We start from the raw sequence: 24508 nt of genomic DNA, 5'->3' as shown, positions 1-24508 counted from the left end.
GGATTATAATACCCTATAGAATAAAGCAGTATATAGACAGGTCTTGCTGCATAAGGTGTAATGTGTGCCAAATAGTAGCTTAATGCATAAGAATATCACCTCCAAAACAGACTTTTTTTGTGCATAGCAATTGCTGATCAGCAATTAACATGTGCCTGCTGTTCGGCCTACTCAGCCATCCAAGTACCTCAGAAGGGAAGAGGCTGTAACTAGTGCGGTCACTGGTCTAGCATTTGCACAGCCATTTCAGGATGTTGGTGTGCTCCCATTTTCCTTGTTCTGAAGGCTGGTAGTGCAGCAGTACCACCCCCAGAAGTCATGCAGCCTAGCTGTTTGAAAATCATCACCCGGTAATGAGACTGGGGGCTTTGTCTGACAAAGGAAACTCCAGTGTTTCTTTTTATTGACTATTAAGTGTAAACACATGCCACTTGGAAGCATCTTTCTGCAGCTAAGTGCTCAAAAGAGGTGGGGGTTTTAAAGAAAGCTGAAACTTTGCATGAAACCTGCACAGGATTGAGTGACTTTTCTTCCTGTTTGTGATGATGATTAGCCACCTAACTGCTTTTCATAAAATCAGATGTTGTCTTCTGGAGAGAGGAGTGGGAGAATCCATAATATGTGTAATAAAATTGTGATATTTGGCAATATCGTCAGTTGCTGTGTTGATGATCGGGTAGGTCTTGCTCTGCCGGTGGGATCCAGGCTGCAACCCAGGCAGATGTGGCCAGCACACATGGGCACGCTTTGCAGGGTGACTGGTGTAACTGGCTGTTCTTTTGATGCGGGTGTCATAAAATGCACCTGCTGAGGCTGGTGACTTGCTGTGCTAAGAGATCCAAAACTGTGCTGTGACGTCTCAGGCTTAAATCTCTTTTTTGTATGCTTTGTGATACAACTCTTGGGGGAGAGGGTAAGAGATCAGCCTCAGATTGGCTCAGGGTACTTATCCAGGATGAAAAGATTGAGGTCCCAGTCTGAATTGTGGAGTGCAGGAATGTAACCCACAGGGGAGCCTTGCAGGGGTCTGGAGGAACCACACTAGTGATGATTCAGAGTTTCTCCAAGAAATCTACTTGGATGGGTGTTTTGTCAGAGCAGGTGGGTTTTCCCCAGCACTCAGTTTCACCTGATCAGTTGTGTGACATGGTAAATTGTGCTGCTGGACTGAGAGTTGGAAAATAGCAGCTCTGGTGGCCTGACTCAGCCTTTGAACCTTTTGTGTGACCTCATTTTTCTGTGCCTCCAACTACAGCGTAGCAGTTGCAGTCACTGAGAGTGACTTTATTTACTGCTACTTGCAGACACAGAGGGAAGCTCCTGTGACCATGGTCATAAGTGCCTATGGAAAGGCATGGATAAGGATGGATCTGGCCCCGTTTAGTTCAGCGGTGCATCAGTTGTAAAATGGACAGCCCACAGGGCACAACTACTAGTTTGTTTTCTGCAAGAGAGAAGTTCCACTAACTGCACCAGTAATACTCCCATTGCCCTGGCAGTACAGTGGCTCTTGAAAGACGGGTTGATGTGGTAAGGCATCTGCTGCTGTCTCAAAGTTGCAGACAGTGTTGTGGAAAGGCTGCTTGCTTTGGGCTGCAGAGTTTTGGTCACTGTGGAGGGCTCTTATTTTCTTAGTGACTCTTCTAGAAATTTAGGCCTTTCTGAGCTTGTTGGGCAGGAATTTTTTGTTCTGTACCACAGGGTGCCTGATATCTCCACCTGTGGAAGCGATGTAAGTAAGTAAGTAACAGTAGAATTTAAGGCAGCACAGAAAAATACTGAATACTTCGAGTAGATGTAAAAGTCTTGGTATGTATATGTAAGAGATGTAAAAGCATAAAAGCTGCCAAGAATCTTTAACTGCATAACAAAAAATCTCCAGTCTTACTCTAATGTTGTCCTTTCATAGCTTATTAAGTTGTTTATGCCTATGCAGAGTCGGTTTTAAATTGCTAGCAAAACAGACGGATGGCATTCCAGCATGGCTTTTCCAACGGATAAGGGGAGATTGAGTTATCATTCTCTCGAAGGTATCAATCATCTCTGTGGGTAGCACAATGATATTGTGCTTTCTGTCCCTGTTAAGCTCTTCAGTTCAACAAGAGTGTCTGTGCTGAAATAATGGAGCAACCAGCCGATGCCTGCTGGCATAGGTGCAGTAGCTCCCAAATTACAGTCTGCTTTCCATGCCAGACTGCAAGGCACTGGTCATAAGTGGTCCCCAGAACCATTTTAAAAATATGCAAACATGACAGCTAGCAGCTGTTTGGCCTGAGAAATTTTTAGGGCTGTTACTGCTCGTAATTTAAAATATTCCAGAGGCACAGATTTGGAAATTTCCAAAGCTCTTGAGGGTCCTGAAACTGTTCACAGCCATTTTCAAACCAACTTTAGAAACAGGGTCTGCTGCATGCTCAGGTCCATGCCAGTCCAATTCATAAAGGCAAAAAGAGATCACCAGTGCTTCTTCAAAAGATGCCTACTGAGAATTACTGCTGGACTGCTCGCATACCTTTTGGGTTGAGGACCACTTCTTCCACACATTAAAGCAAACCAATTGGCAGACAAAGAAGAGATGTGGACATAATGTTTCTGTACAGACTGAGCAGTTGCTACTGGGTCATGACTTGGACTTACTGGTAATAAGCACCACTAAATCTACACTCAGCACTAGTCCTGCTTCTGCTGCTTTACAATACTGTCACTCATACAAACCCCGGTAGCTCTGAAGACACTTGCTGCCTATGTATAGGAAATGCAGATTGCAGTTAAAATAAATTTTGATTGGGTTATAAGGGACCTTTAAAGGTCATCTAGTCCAACCGCCCTGCAATAAGCAGGGACATCTTTATCTAACAGCTGTTGAACTGTGGCAGTAACTGAAAGAGCTGGGACCACTCAGGTTCTGGGTAAACGTGTGTAGATACAACCTGAAGTGTCTGTGCAAGTTTCCACCCAAGGACTGAACAGAAGCCAAGCCCATCATGTCTCTCTCTAGGTGCTGCATCTGTATTCATGCGGAGCTTGATTCTGAGGATGGCTAAATCCACTCAGCTACCTAAAGAAAATTGCATTCTTGCAATGTCTTTGGAAACCAAGTTATTTCTGGCAATGTCAAATAAAAATGCACGGGTTTGAAAGTGTTTGGTGGTATTCTGAAGGTACTCAGATGTCGCTACTGATATAAAATTCCTGCATATGACAGAAATACTGTGACAGATATGTTTAAAGGAGTATAACTCCTGGAAGATGTGTATATAATGCAGATAGAGATGATAAATCTTTCATTCAGTTTGATTCATACATGACTCTGGCCTTTGTAAAAGAATTTGAATGCATCAGGCTTTGCTTTCAGTGGTGACAAGGCATTTATTCATATTTCTCTTGACTGACATGGAATTTCTCATCTGCCACCGGTTGTGAAGCACAGTAGTAAGGGATTTGGTGTTTGAATGCAGGCAGTTGCATTAGAAGGTGTGTGGGGCAAGGAGTGACAGACAGCAGAGCTTGTCTGGGAATTTTTCATCTTCAAGACAAATCCCATTTATGTTGAGAGGAAACTGTACCTGACTTCATCTTCAAGTATAGCAGTCTCAGGGCAAGTTTCAGATCCTTGATGTGAAATTACAGTAGTTGTCAAGCAGACCCATGTTTTATTGACGCAGAAATGTTAACAATGAATACTATTTTTGCATGTTATAATTATATCCATAGGCATTGAAGTGGGAGACAATTTATTCTGCTAAGCATGAAGCTGATTGAGGTGTGATTTGGCAATAATGTAGAAATAACTGGGGTGGGGGTGAAGAACTTTGATTTAGGTTAGGAAGACACAGTACTTTTGCATTAAAAAAAAAAACAACGTAAAAATGAGGGTCAGCTATTAATAGTGAGGCCAATTAACAACTAAAAATGTATGAGAATCTTTGTTGGGTTTCTCCATTACTTGATGGCCTCAGATCAGATGTGTATCTGAGCATTGTGTTCTTAAATAATGGGAATATTTGGGCTCTTTTCTGTCCTTGAGTTTGGTAAAGGAGGTCAAATGAAAGGACCTAATTGTCCCTGATATTTAACACTTCTGGAATTTTCTTCTGGCACAGATCCACTGTCTTCACAAGAGCTATGCTAGCAGAAGATAGGTCTTGAGGTCCCCCACTTGTTCCAATGAATCAGAGGGGTAAGCATTAAGAGCTGGAGGCTTTAGTAATCAGACTCTGGAGCTCAAGAAGAGTGGGGTCAAGGATTCCCTTTTGTAACTGGAGACCCCACTCAGGCAGTTACACAAATGCACAAAATCTTCTTAGGACATACACCAGTGAGAAGTACGTGCTTCATGGGAACACCCATGAGGTTGAATGATACAATGACAGCAAGGGAAGGTCAACATCAAAGTGGCAAAGTCAGGAGAAAAAGGAAGATGAATCTCAAAGGACATGCTAAAATCAAGATGTCCAAACTCCATTAACTCTTGCTATCGTTACAAAAAGGCTGATTCACCAACCACCATTTGTTTGGATGTCAGTTTTACTTGAGCCTTCGTAATGAGGTGGGGGAGGAGGTTGCCTTTAAAATATCTGTGGCCAATCAATGTGTCTGGGAGATAATAACTTTTTGAAGAGCTGAAGATGTTCCTGGAAACCTCAGAGATTTAATTGAGGCCCTTCTGTCATTAAATTCATATTACTGTGCAATGGAGCTCTGCAACAATGTAGATTAAAATGAGTCATCTCAGTAGAAGCTGGCATCAAGATGGATCCTATCAATATTAGCATAATGAAGGCTTTCAGATAAACATTCAATTAGTTTGAAACACAGCAATAGAATGGCTTTGTATTAAGAGAAGCAGAGTAGTGTTAATATTGTCTGGTTTTGTGTTTGCTGGAGGATCCTGAAAAGTCTGCTCTATTTAGGCATAAGTTTAATTCTTAATAATGCCCTCCCTGAAAAGCAAATAACATAGGAAATTCTTAATGGATTTGCAAGTTAATAATAAAAAAGGATTAATTTAAAGCTCAACTGGCTTGCCCTTTTAAATGCCAGAAGCAAAGAAATTAAGAGCAGAAAAGACCATCAAGTAAAACAAAGACCAGAAAATCCACTCCCCCACACACACACCCTCCCCCCGTTGCTATTCAGGCGCAATTACCTATGGCTTGCCTGAAGTAATAGCATTTTCATTTTTGCAGCCACAGATGGGAGAATGCTTAATATTAATTGCTAATGGAATTAAGTGACTAGTCATCAGAGAAATGCTCAGGAAGAGAAAAGGCAGTGTGTATCTTCATAGCCCACAGTGCAATGAAAAAGCTCCCGTGGCTCTTTACTAGACCAATGCAGACTCCAAAAGTGCATATCAGCTCATATATAGATGTCACTGGGCAACTTAACTCTTCAGGTGAAACCTCTTTGGATAATTGTAATAAAAGATTGGACTGTGAGTTGGTACTTGAGTTAATCTTTGGGAACACAAATTCAACCTGGGTTTTAACATGGTACCAGGAAAAAATGGAGTGCACCTCACTTCTGGTCACATCCTTTCCCATCTTCCCTGCTCTCAAACTCGACAGAAAGGAGAATCGCCATGAAGTTACCAGTAGCTTATAAGCTCATTTTTAGGTGAAAAGCTTCCCTACTCCCCATGGCAAAACTAGAGAAATGGGTTTTTTTGCACAAATTGCCCTTGCTCTTGTTCTGTTTTAATTCTGATCCCCTGAATTTCTGTGTTACAGAATTTTCAATTCAAAGATTTCTATGCCTTTTTCAAGCATGAGACAGCAAAGCCTGGAAATACTGTGGCAATAAAGGTAAGAATTACACTTGTTTTATGTAATGGTCAACTGAGACAGGCAATACAATTCAAGTTAAAATAAGTGCTTAGTAACTTACAGCACAGATCCCGAGACTTAGGACTCCTGTGTCCCACTTCTAATTAAAAAAACAATCAAAGAAATCTCTGCCTTTTATAACATACTGCTGTTCCCACCGAAGTGTGTAGCAATGTAAGCGTGAATTCCTGGGCCAAACTAAGTTATTGCTTCAACGGGGACAGCCTTTTATCCCCTAGACACCAGTGCACTTTAGCTCTTTGCAAAGTCTCATATCCATGTAGACATGGCTCCCACCTTGCAATGAGCTGGATCCTGGAAAATCTCTGGAGAAAGGTCACTTAATAGACAAGCGTGAAGAAAGTGGTGAAAATGTTTTTGCACAGAAAAGTTTCTTTAATATAGAAAGTTGTTTCTGGGGAATATAAATGACCCTCTAGTATTTTTTGCCTGAAAACTTTGGATTAACAGAAAAATGCACGTGGCAATGTTGTTGACCGTCCCCATTGCATCCTGCTTTCTCCAGTTCAGTCCAGTACCACTGTCTTGTGCCCTGTAAGCCCTATGTAGTTCATCTGATACCCATACAAATGTGATGCAGATGTACTTAACTTAGTGTTACATGGTGTGTCACGGGAAAAGCCAGTTAAAATGGTGACGTTGAGGAGAGAACGCTAGCTCTCGTCTCAATATTTGTGTTTTAAGTGTTGTTTTCCCCTTTTTACCTCCAGAGATGATGAGCATCCTCAGCCAGGATTCACTTGTGCTTTAGGCAGGAAGGAGGGGCTGTGCAAGCCCGCAGGCATCACTAGGTGGTGCAAGCAGTCCACCAGCTCCAGCACTGCTCTTCCAGCTTGGAGGAATACCAACTTCTAACTCCTGTCCCTGGGCTGGAAACCTTGGGGTGAGGACAAGCCCGGTTCAGTTTGCAAAAGCCCAGGTAGGCAAAGCCGAACTGGTTTGAGTTAGAATGAGAAAGAAACAGAGCTGCATTTCTGGGCGCCCTTGAACTAGTCATGCTTTACACTTCAGATGCATTTTAAATGGGTTAGAAAGTTTCTGCAGTGTAAATTTTTCTCATGGTGAAACAGTGTTTAAAGAAATCTTTTTGGTTTGCTTAAACATACTGGTACCAGGTAACAGAAGGGTGAGCGCTGGAGTTGCATAACAAGTTCATTGGCCTGCAGAACTGTCTTGTGCTCTGTTAATTAACCATCTGGTAGAACATCAATTCAGCATCACAGAGCTAGGTTTCCAGCAGAGTTCAGTTCTTACATACGTAAATGAAGTGTCTGATAATTCTAAGTGTTGCTATTTCTAATTCTTTAGTATAATCATCGTGGAAGGTGCGCAATCCTGAACTTTGACACAAAACCAGAATCCATTGCATTTTTCGCAAAGTTCCGAGTTAGTTGTGTGAGTGGATCTCTTACTAGGCAAAAATAGCATCAGAAACATAAGCACATTTTCAAGCAGCTGTGAAATTTTGCACGTGAAGAAAATGAGCAGCCTTAAGAAAGGAATAACAGTTGTAGCAGAAGAATTATATGTCTATGTGATACTGAACAGGCCCAGCAAATAGCCTACTCTGTTACCCAATTGTGGGAAGTGAGAATATGGTACAGAAGAACGGGGATAGGTTATTTATTGATAGTGTCGATTTCTGTTTGTGTCCCCAGTTAATCTGAAAAGGAAGCGCATCTAAAAGGAATTGCAATCTGAAGCAAACTTGCTCTGAATAACATTACTCCAAGAACATTCAGGAAAGCAGAAGTTGTCAAAGCTGTGAGGTGAGCTGAACGGCATCTCAGCTGGTACTGAACCATTGGTTTGCTTCCATCTGATGGGAATTTGGTTGTCAAAGAAAAGCTTACCCGGGAAGGTCAAAGTGAGTGAGCAAATCTGGACTTTTTTTTTTTTTCTCCTAAGGGATATTCCAATCTTTGAGCATTTGTCTTTGACCTAAAGTAGGATTGGAAATGTTGAATATTGTTGAAATCACATAGCTCCATTGCAATTTCCCTTGCTATGGAGTTGAAATATTTACTATAAAAAATGCAATTTAAATTTTTGTGGAAGTTGTTTTCCATCAGGGAATCCTTGTGATGGAAAAATCCCGGCTGGTTCTTGAGGTGAGATTTTTATGCCCTGCTTTCTTTCATCTCTTCCCTTTTTGTTTGCCTTTGTTCTCTTCATTGTGCCTTGGCATTAATGGGTTATAATGCTGCAGACTGTGGGCTTGCATTCTCATTCTATAGTTTTTATAGTCATCAAATATAGAATGTATATTTGTTTCAGAAAGCAGACAGGTAAGAGCCTTTGCTGATCAGTAATTTCCTTACCCCATTGTGTACTTATTCCTGCATGAGCAACAAAGGAAGTAGTTCTCTAGGAGTCTGTTGAGGCTGGCCAAACTTTTTTCACCAAAACTTTCACACCCCCAATGTTCTTCAGTTATTCTAAAAACCCCACAACTTTAGCAGGAACAGATTTGTGGGTTTTAGTGAAAATCCAGTAATATTTTTTCATATTTTAAACAAGCTTTTAGTTGAATATTTTTAGAAGAAAATAGCATTAAAAATTCTTTTGTGTATTAGTTGATTTCATTTTCTTTTGCTTACCAGCTGTCCTCAAAACACTGATTAGATAAGCTTATAAATCTCTTGACTAAGTGCCTTTTTTAACTAGGGTCAGTTTTAAGTGTGAAAGAAGCTAACAGTGACCACATTGAGGATTCTGGGGTAGCTGTATGACCCAACTAGACCCCAGATTTTGAAAGTACCTGTAGGATGTGAAGGTACCTGTAGGATGTGAAGGTACCTATAGGATGTGAACACTCTAACCATCTTAATACTATTGACTGATGTTTCAAATGGATTGAACTCCAACAGTTTCTTCCCCTAGTAGAGGATTTGCCAATGGCAGTAACCCTAATAGCAATTTTAACTGTATTTGTCCTACTTAGTCATAGTGAAAACAGGAGAGTGAAAGAAAACAAGGAGAAAGGCAGAAGAAGCTCTAGGAATGCTGCACAAATTCCAGACTTCCTCTGTGGGGGTCAATTTCCAAAACCTTGGAATGGGATCACACTACTTGCATCAATTTATGTTAGATGACTTAGGCTAGGGGTCTGTTCCTGGAAGTTGGCTAAGAGTGACTGAAATACAAATAATTTCTGAATGTCTGTTGGAAGGAAAAAAAGGAAGAGAGGCCTTTGGTGAACAGGATGCCCCCTTGACCCTCTGCCCTGAATAAAATTTTATTTCTATATGTATGTGCCAGGTCTGGCAATATCAGTGCCTTGAGAAGTATGAATTGTGTTGTGTTAACAAAATATTTTGCAAGGTATAGAGCAAAATACCCAATCTCAAGAGGTAAAGCTCTAGAGGTGTCACATGTCTCAAATAGCAGCTGTACATGAGAAACACAGCATTTTGGATTCCTGTGCCCAAACTCTTCTCCTGGGATGTGAGAGTATTCTGAGTAAAGAGGGAGGTGAAGTACTTGACAAACCATTTGTGGGTCAGAAAGAGGATGTGATGCTGACACTCATTTTGCTTTAAGGAACAAACAAAGAGTGGCAACTTCTTTCAAATTTCAGACCTTTAGAATGCAGACAGAATCTGCTCACATATGAAAACCTGCTCCTTGATTGAGTTGTTTCATTAGTTGTATGAAGTGAGACGAGGAAACACTTGGGAAACCAGTGAGATTTAGAGGCAAAGAATGAATTCAAAGAGATGATTTGAAGGTTATGTGGTAAAGCGCTTCAGTTTCTTCAACTAATTAGGGCTGCTGGGACTGTTGGAGAATGTGCAGTTTCTAGGTCACATTAAGTTTAAGAAGCTTCTTTAGCCAATTGAAAAATAAAGCTTGGCTGAACTGTTTTTGCAATGCAATTATTTTTCCCCTAGGTTATCTATCTTCATTTATTCTCGCCATATACTTAGCAACCAAATAAGATAGAGGCAGAAACCAAAAACACACCAGTTTATTAAAATCTATAGTTCATCTTCCCTTCCCCTCTTGAAGATCCTCCAAGCAATTTTGAACTGTAAAACTTCATATATACAAAAGTGGTGCTTAAAATGTAGTTGTTCAGATGGCTGTTGCTGCTGAATTTCCCATGCTCTGAAAACATGAACAAAAAGTCCAGATGGCCTGATCCTGGGATCTCTTCTTCTAAAGAAGCCTACTCTCTCGGTAGGGGATGTGACCCAGGATTTCTAAATGCGAAGTTGTTGCTTAAGATTTTTTTTTTCTTCTGCAGCAGTTGTGCAGCTTCTGATTGTTCCAGGCTCAGGACAGATTCAAATGTGAAGTCACAGCTGATCTTGCCATCCCCATCTTACACAACCGTGTAGTCCCTTTCTGAGCAACAAGTCATCATCTTCTTTTGAGCTCCTTTCAAGGTTGGTTCAACAATTCACACCTCTGTGCTCCAGTCATTTCTTTTGTAGTTATGTAGCAGTGGCATTATCTGTTTTTTGCAGGCATAGACTGCAGATAGAGAAAAGTCTTAGGTGAAAACAGTGAGAAGATCCTTCACATTGAATAAAATGCAGTCAGGAAACTGTATTTAAGTTGTTTGTTTTTTTTAAAAATCTATGGAAGATATCACTGTTGCTACTTTTGTTCCTTAATCAGGAGATAAGCAGGTTTTTTTTTTTCTGACAGTGGAGTCTTTAAACTGCTGCTGCAGTTTGGCTTTTGGTGTTTCTTTTTTTCTTGAAGAAATTAAAATAAAGCTGGCATTTTCACTTTCCATTTGTGTTTCACTCTGGATTTTAATAAGCAAATGAAAAGAAATTGCTATTTCATAATGAAATGTAAATGTAAATTTGACTTGTAAGCAGGGTTTTTTTGCTTTATCTAGAAATTTTACCAAAGGGTGTCAAAGTTGTTACTTTATATTTTGTGAAACAGAAGTCTTTGGCCTTTCAGATACCTTCCAGTCTACTCAAGTGGAAACATAGCTCTGAGACACTGATTTCAGTCTCATTCATTAAGTTCTTGACACTATTTTTAAATCAAACCCTTTTTAAAATTGAGGCTTTCTACTTCTTCAGATAGCCACCTGAGCTATAGCTAGAGTACACAGTGCTCATTTTTCATGACATCTGATTTTTGCAGGAGCAGTATCCCTGCCTCAAATGTGTCAGCAACGAAGGATGTATTTACTGACCATTTTTACAACTTCTGCAGTGATGGCTCCTGTGGGCTGGTGGAAGGTAGGATGGGGAGAGGGTATCTTTGTAGGCGCAGTCTGCAACACAATGCAGGTCTTCACACTGTCTTCACACACTCTTCCAGAACCTGACCCCTCTTCTCCCCTGTGCTGCTTCTTGGTATTTTCAGTGCAAGACAAGGCCTGTAATTACAAGGGCTGCACGTGTTCAGGACTCCTGAGAGATAGTAAGCCAACTATCTGGGCAGTGCCGCAGAGATTGGCTAGGACTTAGCTCTGATTTTCCCTCCAGGAAAAACGTACACAAGAGAACAAAGGGACAGTCCCCGCTATTCTCTCGCTTTTTTTTTTTTTATGTACCGCAATGCATGAAAGACAGTTATACCTTTCAGACCTTTTCCTTTTTCTAATAAAAAGCCTCATTTCCAAGAAGACTGGAGTGCAAATTACCTTCTCTATTCAATTACAAAATCTGATCACCGCCTTTTCTTTTTTCACCACTAATAAAAGCTATTGAAGTAAAGCAGTCATCTCTCGTTATGGAAAAGCAGGCAGTAAGTCACCTTGAGATTAAAATATATATTGCTATACCCTTTCTTGGGAATGTAGTGTAGTAATTGCTTAAGACAATGACAACAGGGACTAGAGGGAACCTTGTATTTTGTGGAACGTTTCCAGGGATAATGGGCGAAATCCTCCATGGGTTTAAATCAGCAAAGCTCCACCAAGCTGCTACTCTGGCTGATGTAAATTATCATGTCTTCATTGAGGTCAATGGCCCAGCTGCTCCAGCTCTTGTAACTTGGGCTATTTCCCTGAAACATAAACTATAATCCAGTCATTTTAGAGGAATATAACAACCCAGGTGCAGTAGATCAGTAACTAATGTTCTAGGCTGCGTGCTGGGATGTGCTCTTAGGACAGGATAGGAATTTGATGTGGCCTTTGCTACTCAAGTAACAGGTTGAGGAGTAGCCAAGCAAAGATGTGCCATGTCTTTGGGCTGTGTTGCTGCCTGCCATGGCCGACGTGGCAAACATTATGTAATTACACCTGCGCTTATTCCAGAAAAAGAGAAAAAAGGCGTATGGGTGTTGTTTAAGAGCAGCAGGGACTTGAATTCACAAAACTTCTCTAGTCGTTATGGTTTTGCTGTGGTTCTGTTGTGACAACTCAACGTGACTGGTGAAGCAAAGGCTATCTCCAGTGCTGCGCTACTGAAGTTTGAAGAAAAAACCAAAAACCTTTCCCCTATAGAGTGACTATTCATATACTAACAGGAAACAGAAGCCAAGAACAGGTTAGTGATAAAGTGTTTAAAGCGTTACAATCAAATAATATTTGAAAACTCAATAGAGCACCGTTCAAAGGTCAGATTGTCTTATGTATTAAGTATCTATGGAAACACTTCAGAGGTGGGAAAGCTCGAAGTAAAGGTTGAATGTTTAACCCCTAGCTTTAAAAGGTTCTACATGCATCTTACAAAAGCAGACAGAAAATACATACTGGTACTTCTCATGTGATATATGAAGGGATTTTTTTTTGTTTTTTTTTTAATCCATATTCATGCATAGTTTTACTGGTTTATTTAAATGTGAGATACTGTTCTGTTTCAGCAGGGTATGATTTTCATTGCATTTTTGTGTGGCAGAGAACTGTTAGCTTTCAGACCTTACAGATCAGAAACAGGAGTGACTTGGCTAATTCTAGCAGTGTTATCCCGGACAAACCTTTAAGCACTTCAGCTTGAATTCTGAGATCAAGCACTATAGATTCATATCCAGCCCTCATATCTTACCATGCATTACTTTGTCCGCATAATGAGTGCTAGCATAGTGCTAACAGTTTTACTTTTCTTTCTTCACAATAAATGCATGAAGAGCGTTCCATAGCAGTCTTAAAAATTGAAGAGAGCAAGCATGAGATTTAAAATGGCAATCCCTATTGAATTTCTATGCAGACAGTAGTCAGAGTGTAATCATGATATTTACAAATATTTAGGCTTATGTTTGTGTGGCCTTGGACTCTGGGGCCATCAATGGGAGGTGTAGGGAAACAGAAGAGAATTTTATTCCATGATTGAGGAGACAGCTTTAAAGGAGATAATTCTGACTGGGACTCTCTGGGACTCTGCCTCAGCTTCTTTTAATCTTTTTTCTTTTTTCTTTTTGTTTTTTAGACATGCATAGAGTGAAAGGCAGCTTAGGCCAGTTTGAGCTGCCACATAGTGCTCCCATATTGTAGTTCCTCATTCTGAGACCACCAGTTTCTCATGGTGAATGTCTTCTGAAAGTCACATTCATACAAGCCCATAAAGCAAGGTTGATGAAACCACCTGATCTATCTTGTGTGTATGCTCTTTGGAAATAGCTGTCTGATACAATGGGTCTTCTCTTTTGGGGTTTTAGTTGCCAGGATAAGTAGTGAATAGCACAGCTACAAACATTAGTCCAGGATATCCTGGCCCTACAAAGGGATCAATTCTAAACTGAGCTCATGGCCAAGTTTCTGCTGAACTTGGGAAGGAAAACATCAGCTTCTCCTTGCCCTTTGTCTTGTCTTTGCTAATTCAGCTTTTCTTTTCAGGTGTGTTCCCTCATCTCAGGCAAGAGAGTGTCTGCTTTCATTTAGCGTGCAAGGCAGAAATACTTAAGGTGAAAAATACTGATTCTGGAGAAGAAAATGTTTATTTTCCTGTATACCTCCATTGCATTCTCGGCCTTGCAAAACTGTCAGTTGGAGACAATCATGTTTGCAATGCATTTCCTCTTTTTTCTCTCCACAAAAGATTCTATTTTATAATCTGTATCACAAAGCAGCTTATTTTATACTGAAGCTGGAATGTAGTCATTGGTTAATGAGTTCTTCTCTCCCTCTATACGTATATATTGGTATATATAGAGTGATATACCCAATTTTGCCTTCATTCTGACTATGTAGGTGAAATTGAGGTAAGGGTAGACTGGCTCTCATCATCTGCTGCCAGGGGAGTACATTCATTCCTAAACAAGCAAATGCTGTAGTCACTTTAAAGCGTATCCTGAGCTCTTTGAAGTTTGTCTGCTACTCCAGTGATTTGAGAAGCAAGTGGACCAGAGCTGATGTTAGCACGTCAAAGAGCCTGCTCCATTTTCATGGTGAAAACTCTATTTGAAGTTCTGTGTTTAATGGTGTAGGATTCCATAGACCCCTGAATTGTATGCTGTTATTCCAGATGTGCGTTGTCTCTATAGGAATGCAATTTCACAGTCATTAAACATTTTAAGTTCATCAAGTGCTAATTATAGCAGAGAGCATGACAGCAGAATCTTCAAAGCCCTGGTGGACAGAAAAGCCTATTGATCATTCAATTGATTTTTATTACTCGGTATTGAGCAGCAGGGCTGCCTGCTGTTGTATAATCTGTTTTGTTTTGGTTTTGTTTTTGTTTTTTTTCTGGCTATTATACTAGACTCATGAAACAACATAGCTTGCACTGATACAGGACATTGCTTGAGTGGCGTATCACCTGGTGTAGTGTACTGCATTACTGCAGCTTTCCAAAATTCCTCAGTGCTATTTTCTCTTCTAGTGGAAGTGGTGCTTTTTCTAGACCTTTCCCCTGGAGCTATCCAGTGATGATGTCTCAGAGACTGAAATGAGGCAGCTTCTAGCTTCTGGTGTGCTGATGTCGGCTTGCACCAGCTCCATCATCTTGGTGAGTTTCCAGTGTGGGAGGGGAAGGAGAGTTTGGCAATGCGCTGAGACATAGTCACTCATCGCAGTTTTGGCGCTGCTCCTGGGATTTACTGCATGTGATCTGAGTATTGACTAGCTAGGAGCATCGATCGAACGCAGTATCAAGCCACTCGTCTTTGCAATAGAAAATAAGCTGATAAATGGTGTTTGCTCTACTAACTGCCACAAAGCTGTCAGGTTTCTGCCAAGCTCCTGGGGGACAGGCAAAAGGGAAGAAGAGGTCCTGCCATTCCTGTAAACTGCTTCCTCTTGTGACTTGCTATGGCTGACCTCTCCCCTCTTACACGCTTTTCTCCATCCTGTCTCTGTTAGCTGCTGCTTGCAATGGAGGCATGAGCACAGATACCTGCAAACCTGCCAGTTGAGGAGTTAAGTGTTCAAGATGAATCTTGAAGTTAATGAGCCATGCAGAGCAGGCAACAGGCAGCCCCAGAGGATTCGTCAGGGTCTTGTGCCACATACGTGTTGAAATAATTGGAAAGACTTCCACTGACTTCAGTAAGCTCTGGTTCCCTTTCTAATCGCACCCTCCCGTGTTTCTCAGGGACTTGAATCCAGGAAGCTAGATACGCTGTGCTGATGCACCCGCAGCTCCCTCATGTTCTTTCTGTACCAGGGCTCTGGAGAAACAGGCTGTATCCCTGGTCTTCTGGGTACGTTAGTTATACACCTCAGGGCCTCAGTTTCCCCATCTGCAAAGACAAAGATAATGATAGTTGCTTCTTTTAAAATAATTCCTGAGGACTTCTCATTTGTTGCACAGAGGAGCTGATTGCTTCCATTGTTAGTTTGAGTGACTGGACTGCAAGAAAAGGAGGTGAACAAAACCAAAACAGATATATCTAGTATCAGGGCAGCTATATTGATGATCCTCTGAGAGCCCATGTGTTGTAACATACAAAGATCAGACCACAATGGGGCCAGAACCAGTTAGCTCAGCTAAATTGTCTCTTTGCTGTAAACAGCCTATATTTAGGATGGGATCTTTGAAAGCTGTCATGATTGACCAACTGATCACATCGAAATCAAGTGCCCAAGCTCACTGCGTTAGGAAGGAATGTAGGCTGCTGCAGACCTTTGTGGTAGGGAACATCCTGAATGCACAATCACTCTTTCGTGTTAAGGATATTTCTGCTAGCTCCTTCTGTCAGTTGTTTTCTTCAAGAATTCAGGGGAAAGAAAAGAAAGAAAAGAAAGAAAGAAAGGAAGGAAGGAAGGAAGAAAAAGGAAAGAAGGAAGTGCATTTAAGATGCAAGGAGACAAAGCCATGTTAAGTTTCATTTACAGAGATGAATTGGGAACAGGTGCTTCACATAACTGAGGGGCGCTATTCTGCGAGATAGCCCTTGAGAGTCAAGAGAAAGGAACTACAGAGACACAGTATATTCAGAAAGATAACTATAATCAAGCCCTTTCCATGACTATTAAGGGGAAAAGACAACAACCACAAATGCAATGGAAAGATTAAAATTGACTTTGTAAAAAGCCATTTTTTATTTATTTTTTGTTTCTCTGAAATAATTTCAAAACTGAAAGCAGGAATAATTGAAGCATTTACAGAATATATCAATAATACCTCATTATCCAGCTTTGCTTCAATCCACTGATTTCAATTTTCTTTTGAACAAGCAGCGTTTATCAGAGGACTTAGCATATGAATGGGGAGGGGGAGAAATGTAAAATACATGCTCTAGATTTACATGTCTTAGGATGCCAAATAGCCATCAAAACTAATTGTTTCTGAAATGCTTTATAAACCTTATCTTATGTGTTGACCCTAATCAGAGCAATTAATTTCATAATGAATTCTTTCTACACATGCCCTATCTTATTATTATCCTTAGTCTAAATTAATAACATCATGATAATAATTAGTAGATATGAAATTGTCTCTTCACTACTTCTCATAGCATGTGGGCTTGATATAAAAGAACAACAAGGATGACAATTAGAGGAAAACATGTCAGCTGTATTGATTGTTGTGCACCTTAACCCTAGCATCTGCAAAATAGGCTTTATTTAAATGTGAATGTCTTTGATGTTCTCCCTCTATTTCCCCTCCTATTTTATTTCAACAGTTTTCCTTCCTGCAAGAGGCAAATGTCTCCCCCTCAAAGCTCACTGCAAAAAGATTAAAGCAGAATTTTATGGCCTTAATCAAAGTGTGCTGATCCAGATTTTGAAGCAAATGAGCAATAGGGACCTATGATTTAGGAGAGCATCAGCATCTGGAGATCCATCTGTAATCTCTAAACCCTTCTTGAGGTTTCAGCCTTCCACAAACCTCAGGAAAAGTGGATATCTTTATACCTTGGACTGCGATATTATGGCCTCATTAAGACAAATTAATTTGAGTAGGGTGCTGCTGTCACAGTGCCAGATCCATCCCTTGCTCTGCCTCACCACCTAACCATGCGAAGGTTGCGTGGGTTGGGTAGTGGAACTACCCATGTTTAGAAGAGCATTAGGACAGACATGAAACTACAGCCTTAGTCCCTTTATTGGGCTTTATTGAATACATTACTGTGTATCAGTCAATTGCTGAAATAAGTATTCTCCCTTCTCTGAAGGTAAAAATCTCTTTCTACAAGCACGGTTGTAAGATGATAGTCCCTGTCAGTCCATAGCCCTACTTTTAGGCCCAACTCTGTTACAGCCTGAGAATGTCCTCTCTCCTTTATTCAAAGTCACTTTCCCAGCCTGTGCAGTCACAAGAAAACATGACACACCGGCATTAACAAATTATTGCCTGAAGCCAACAGCTTGAACAGGGACCGAAACAGGACAAGGCACATGGAAAAATTGCTTCAGAATGTTTTATTCATGCACCTGACTGATGATGTATGGTCTACAGCTTTATGGTAATAGGGGAAAAAGAGATTTGTTGTGGGTTTTTTTGGGGGGAATTGTGTTGGTTTGTTGTTTTGGTTTTGTTTTTTTTTTTTTTTTAAAAAGAGGTAATGATCAAGACCATGGAATATTAAGCACAAAAGGAGAGTCTTCTCTGAAACAGATGTTAAGTCACTTTAGTTCTTTTGGTCAGGCAAAAGAGCTCAATCTTAGCTCCTCATTCTGGAAATTGAAATTAGAACACCACATTCCCTTGGTGGTATTTCAAAAAGAGATAGCTAACATTTCCCCTGCAAAGGGAGGCATTTTGATGTTTTGCAAAGAAAGCCTGTGACAGAATCACATTGCTGACGGTCAAGATGAAGGCGCAGCTATCACAGAAATACAGTCCCTTGTGTGTTTCTTTTTTTTTTCCTAAATCAATTGTGAACAGCTTTTAAATATCTTTGTATTTTTGAAACAAGCATCTGGAAGTGCTGCCTCTATCACAAAAACTGCAATTCAGTGTGCAGGTTAAAATGTTAAGCAGTGTAGTGTTCACAAGTGTTCACAAGCTTCTCTCTAAGGTGAGAACAGAAGCTTCTTTGGCATCCTCACCTATTACTTACCATGCTGTGTGGCACAGCACTCTGAAGTCCAGACCTACTTGGTGGCATTGTGTCCATACTGGCCTCTGTAAGAGAAGATGGCAACAGAAATTACAGCAGTATCTGTACCCGTAAAGCCAAAGAGATTTCAATGTAAGTAATGTTGAGTCCCCAGATTTGCTCCTTCCTGTACTTTTTTAATAACTCTGCATTAATTCCTGTGTCATTTGTGTGGTTATGTTTGGTCCTCTTAAGCCTCCATTTGGCCTTGGTTCAGAACATACAGTTCACGCAAGTGAAGTTAACGTGACGTGAATGGGTTCCTTCTGGTGGCTATTGGCTATATGTAGCAACCAAAAGCCTTTTCGTTCTAATCTATTTTCCTGTGAGGTGAGATTTTGGACATTAGCCAAGGGACATCTTGGGTTGTTCAGATAACAGGGACTGATCTTAGCCTCACCTCAACTCAGTTACTCACAATAACTCCAGTATTGGCTCTACTACTTGACTTTTGTATATCAGTGCAGATTTAACCAGGTTGAAGGTCAGGTGCTCTTGGGACAGATATTATAAAGAACTCGGGTCCTATTAAGGCACTTAAAATCTGTGGACATTTTAAATAATAAGATACTAATGGTCACTTAAAAGAGTGGGGTCTGCAGATGCTTTGGGAAAATAATCTGTCCATGATCTTGACGACCCCAGATGTTCTAGTGTTTAATGGTGTTGCACCCCATGGAGATTTAGGGACTCCACAGCGTATCTCATGAATGCCTTTGCTCTCTAATCCAATGAGGTGAGTAGCCATACGGTAAAAACAATGTGCAGACTTCTCTCTTAATCATACCTCAGGAGTGTCATTTGGGATCATCGCAGGCTGGAGTATTTTTTAAGTGACCTCCAGGCCTGTAAAATCTGTCAGGTACCTGAAACATCTCTGCAGAGCTGAAGGCAAGCAAAGGGGCTGAGGAGATATGGAGTCAGCCCAGAGCATGTGTTTCTGCTTCACTTCCACTAGAGTGCAGTTTTGCCACAGCCAAACTGAGAAGAGCAGATAAGACCAGGGATGCAGCGTGCAAATTCTCTCAGCATGCGCTTTATCCCACATAGTGTTGTCTCACTGAGATTAGTATGTAAGCTTTGCTACTTGGTTCTGTACAGATCTATATTCAGTTTTGGAGCTGAACTAATACTAAAGACTAAGAAGCCTTATTGAAGAGCAGGTATTTTATTTACATTCAAAACCCTAGTTTAGCATTGGGACTGGATACATGCTTAATGTTTGGCGCATGCTTAGTTGTATATGTTTGAATTACCTTCCTGAAGCAGAATCGCCTTTAATATAAAATATGGAAGTGGCAGGAAATTTAACAGAATTGGGTAAGACATGGTAAGCCTTTAAGATCGCACTGAACAGTAAATTATGTTGATACTTTAATACAGAAAGCTCAGCTGAGTTAGTATATTGTGTATCTGTTCAGTGAGCTCAGAGGAAATTCCAAAATTAGATTAAACTTTGAACTTTCTGCAAACAAAAAAACCAAGAAGTGCTTAAGTTCTGATACTTTGTTAAAGAGATGATTCCTTCTAAGCATAGACTTTTTTGGTGTTTCCAAATACTGAATCATCAATTCATGTAATGCCTTTGTTATCTGTCAAAAAAACTTTGCCATCCCTCCTCCGAACAGTTTCAGCAGAAGTATTTCTTCCCATGCAAAACTGTTTCACTGAAACCCACTGAAACCCACTGATTGTACAGCTGTACAGTTTAGAGTATTGCTAAATATGTGCTGCATACCATGGTTATAAGGTGATTAAATTCTCCCTCTGAAAAATACGTTTTATAACCTGGCCTCCTGTGTCCTGATTCACACCATAGTGAAAGTCATAGAGTCTCCCTCCCTACCTTATGTACCTAACCCTCTTGCATCAGTTCTTACATGCTTTTTATGTATCACTAAATACTCATTACAAGTTCCAGGAGCAGACCTGGACACAAATACTCTGTATAGAAAGCTTGTACAGAAAACTCAGCTAGTACACCAGCAAGTCCCTTACATGTAACTGAGAGAAACTTGACCAGGAAAATGAAGGGAAAAAAATTGTAACTTTACCTGTCTCTCTCAACTGCAGGAATGAATGACTGGTCAAACTGCACAAGATAAATGTGAATTAAAGCTGGCTGTTAAGAAACATTAGTTCATCTACAGTGAGTCAAGAGCTTTCAATTCATTTCACCTAGGCCTGTCAGGATATTCAAATAGCTGTTACAAACACTGAAATAACGGCAGTGGTTTTCAAGTTAAAAAAATGGGCCTATAACTTTTGTAGAAGCTACAAACCCTGTGTCTTTAACCAGCTCTAAAATATTGAAGCTTATGAATTTTCTATGAAATATCAATAATTATTTAAGTGCTTATAGGAATGTCAGGGAAATTGTTTTTCAACTGCTTCCGCTGGGGACCATTAGCTTTGTGTTAGCATTAGCCACACTTGTCAGACAATTTTGCTACAAGCAGACTTTCAAGAACTGGGTATTTCGTGAAACCATTTGAATTGTCCTCACTTGCATCATTGCCTTCTGATTTACTTATGTAGCCTTCTGATAGATTGTCTTCAAAACTGTTTGGCCTGCAGCCTGCCAGGCACGTGACTGGGAAGGCAGTTGGCCCAAAGTCTTTTTGTAACCCTAATCCCTGCTCTGTGCTTCCTTAAAAGCCATGCTTTCAAAAGTAGCTGTCATCTGCAATAACTGAACACAGGATGAACTGGGCTTACTATTTCATTGAGAGCAGAGTGGGGCCTAGCTGAGTGCTTTACAGGGTAGCCTGAAATATCCTCAAGGTTCAAAGTATTATTCGGAAAGCCAGTAACTCCTTTCCTGTGTTGGGAATGCTGCCTGAGCTGCTCAGATAGTTATGTCATGTTTACCTCAAGATAGTATCTCAGCTGGTTTGAGCATTACTCACCATATCCTCTTAGAAAAACCCAGCCTTAAAATCTGGCGGGTGAACAAAGGCAGGATGGAGAGAGGAATACCCTGAGGTCTTTGTTCAACAGAGTGGATATCTGCCAATTGAAACAGAACCAGTGAAATCAAAACGTGCTTCTATAACAAATAGTGGCTTTCCTTGTGCCTCCTAACAATGTTTTGCCCTCACCAAGAAAGGACTTGTGATTGTGACATTCATGGTACCCCAGACATACTACTGAGAGTTTAGTTTGTGTACCTAATTAAATCTGGAATGGCTCATGGCTCACTGAAGCTTTCCATGACTTAAAGACTCTTGACGTTATTTATGCGACTGCTAAGTGACACAGAAACACATCCGAGGGAGAAGCGGAGAGGAACAAATGGCTGAAGAAAGGTCAGGGCAATACCACTTGGCTGCTTCCTAGAAATGGAAAGAAATCCTGCTCCTATTGAACCCCTCCTTTTCTGTTCTTTGTTAGCAAAATTAGTTTATGGGTTGTGACATTGAGGGCTTAATTTTCCCTTTATTGCTTTGGAGGGCCACAAATACATGCAAAGCAATAAAGTAGAAATATGAATGTAGACGGTCTCTTTTAAAAGTGCCAGCAATTGGCTGTCAAACAGACAGCATCGTTTCTCTTTGTGCTTTATGCTGCAGACACTGTCAGATCAGGGCAAGATGCTTAAACATATTCTGTGTGTTTCAGGAACATCTGTTGGCATATCATCATCTGAGAACAAATTTGCCAACCCCCATCAGAAATGCCACTAATACATGTTTACATCAGGAGTCCAGGCATGTAGCAGGAGCTCAGTATTGTGTTGAAGCTAGTTTCTTTGGGTTTTTAGTCATGGTATACCAGCCTCTGAAATCTAGTGTGCAGGGAAAGGTCTACAGTCTGATCAGTGGTACAGAATGGGTTTTGTAAGAGGAGCAATCTAATGGATGAGCAGGTTCAAAGCAAATGTAAGGAAATGCTTTCTCATACAACGTGCAGTTAATCTGTGGAATTTTTCACCATAGGATGGTGTGAATGCTAAGAGCTTACAAAAGTTAAAAAAGTGACTGAATAAATTCAGGAAAAATAGAAAAATCACTGGAGAGTGCTAATTCCCATCACCACATGCCATTCAAGGGGCCTTACGTCTTGGTTTATTGTAGGCTTCAGTGTACCAGGGAAATACCAATTTAACCTTGCTTTGGTCTTATCCTTGTACGTACGCATCTGCTACTGGCCACTCTAAAACAGTCCAAAATCAAGGAGAGTTTTTTGCATTGCAGAGAGCAAGAAATTTCACAGATGTTTATTCTGCAGTTAGATCCGTAAAACTAAACACATGCCTCCTAGCATCATTTCACATGTCAGGAAACCTTCACATAAACTGCAAAGATTACCGAGTGGCAGGCCCAGGCTGATTATCTTTATCTCTTTCAGCATAACATGCCATTTTCTTTAAAATCAAACCCACATAAATATGAAATATTTGCTTGATATTTTGTGGACTCAGATATTGCAGTGACACAGGAATTTTCCAATCCGAGGAAAAATTCCACTCAAAATATCCTCCCTGTCCTGAAGGGCTTCTAGCCTTTAACTCTTTAGCTCTTCAGATATGGGGCTCTTATGTATGTTGGCATGTTTGCTCTAGGTTGATATCAGGCAAACAGACTGTGACAAAAGAGCTTAATTTTTAAGAAGCCCATTATGAAAACATAGATCAAGGAGGAAAAACAACACGCTATTCTAAGTCTCTCCATCCAGAAACACACTAAAATGAGGTTTTGAAGGGCAAAGTGAGAGCATAAAAGAAAATGAGGAGAGAAGAGAGATTGAAGGGAAGGAAAAGAATTCAGATGAGGTTAGAAATGCGCTAAAAAAAAAAGAACCAACACATTAAAAATCATACCATGAAGAAAAGGCCAGTGGCCTTGCTGATAGACTGATGGTTTTGTGGGGCAGAGGTGGGACTATGTTACACTTCACAGCCCTGACTTGACCTAGGCTGACTGACAGTCTTTCTTTCCCATTTCCCAACCATTAAGGATTTAATTTCGTTCATACTGCCTCTATTCTCTCCTGAGTGTTCATTTCTTCCTATTTAGAAAGATGCCATATATTCTGCAAGGGCATTATGAAAAAGTCTGTGTGCAATTTCAGTTTAAAACACAAAGCAATCCAGATTGTGACTGTCCATCTCCTTTTCATTTCTAATTTGCACAATAGGTGGAACTTTTTTAGCAGTAAACTGACTTTGCCATACATGCTCTTTGCAGGACATGAAATAGTTTTGAGTTGTTGAATATAACATGTCTTCAGTCTGATAGAAAATGTGTGCTGTGTAAGCCAAATGCAATTTGAAAATATTGTGCTTAGATATTTACATTTTTGGTGAAGATATTTTGATCTATATTTTATGCTGTGTTGACTTGCAAAGGTTCCAAACCAGAAGAGGCGTCGTTGTGCTAAAATGTCCTTGATATAATTCAGCTCCTAGATAATGTTTAAACTTTATCAAGAGCTGCGTCAGGCTAACACTGAGCCCAAATAAGTCTAATCTGTTGAGTGAGATCTTTTAAAGGTAATAATTTTGTTAAAAGGCATTAAGCTCTCATGAAAATGTGCCTACTTGTATCAGCTGATATCCATGAATTTTTGACAGGGCTTGACAATGCAAACAAGGAAAGCAAAGCATTGGAATGTATTAATGGATTTAAATGTTTCTACTTTAGTTGTGAAACACAAACATCAGATTTCAGATAAATGGCTAGCCTCTGCCATAATGAAACAAAATATTCATATTTAAAATGATACACACTGTAAAAAACCAACGCCAAACATGCAGAACAACCAAAGAGCATTGCCTTAAAATGAAAATGAGGGAAAAATTGTGCTGGGATTTTCCAAGTCAGTTGTCTTTGGTGTAGCCTTTCTGTGAATCACATCAACAAAATTAACACTGACCTCTCGGTTAGTGCTGAGCAATTATAACCCCTGCTGCACACACGAGCACATACTGCCAGTCACATTTGACCTGAGCAATGGCGCACACAACTTGGGCTCCTCCAGCAGGAGTTGTTGGTGCATGTAGCTGTCAGACTCTTCATCTCCTAGTCTGACAGTCTACCTTAATTCTTAGAAAGCTCCGGGAGAAGAAAACAGTCCCTAAGCTGTGAATGAAGTTGCATGGCTCACTGGTATTACCAGGATTTGATTAATCATTTTAAGCACACATGTGCTTGTGTAGGACTTATGGGAGCCAGTCACTCCATACTTCTGAAGAGAGAATGGCAGTGTTTGTTAGGATTTCCCATACCATGGAGTCGGTAATGCAACACTCTCAA

This window comes from Rissa tridactyla, chromosome 5, assembly GCF_028500815.1.
Source record: "Rissa tridactyla isolate bRisTri1 chromosome 5, bRisTri1.patW.cur.20221130, whole genome shotgun sequence".
NCBI lineage: Eukaryota > Metazoa > Chordata > Aves > Charadriiformes > Laridae > Rissa > Rissa tridactyla.
Note: the sequence above shows the minus strand (reverse complement) of the source record.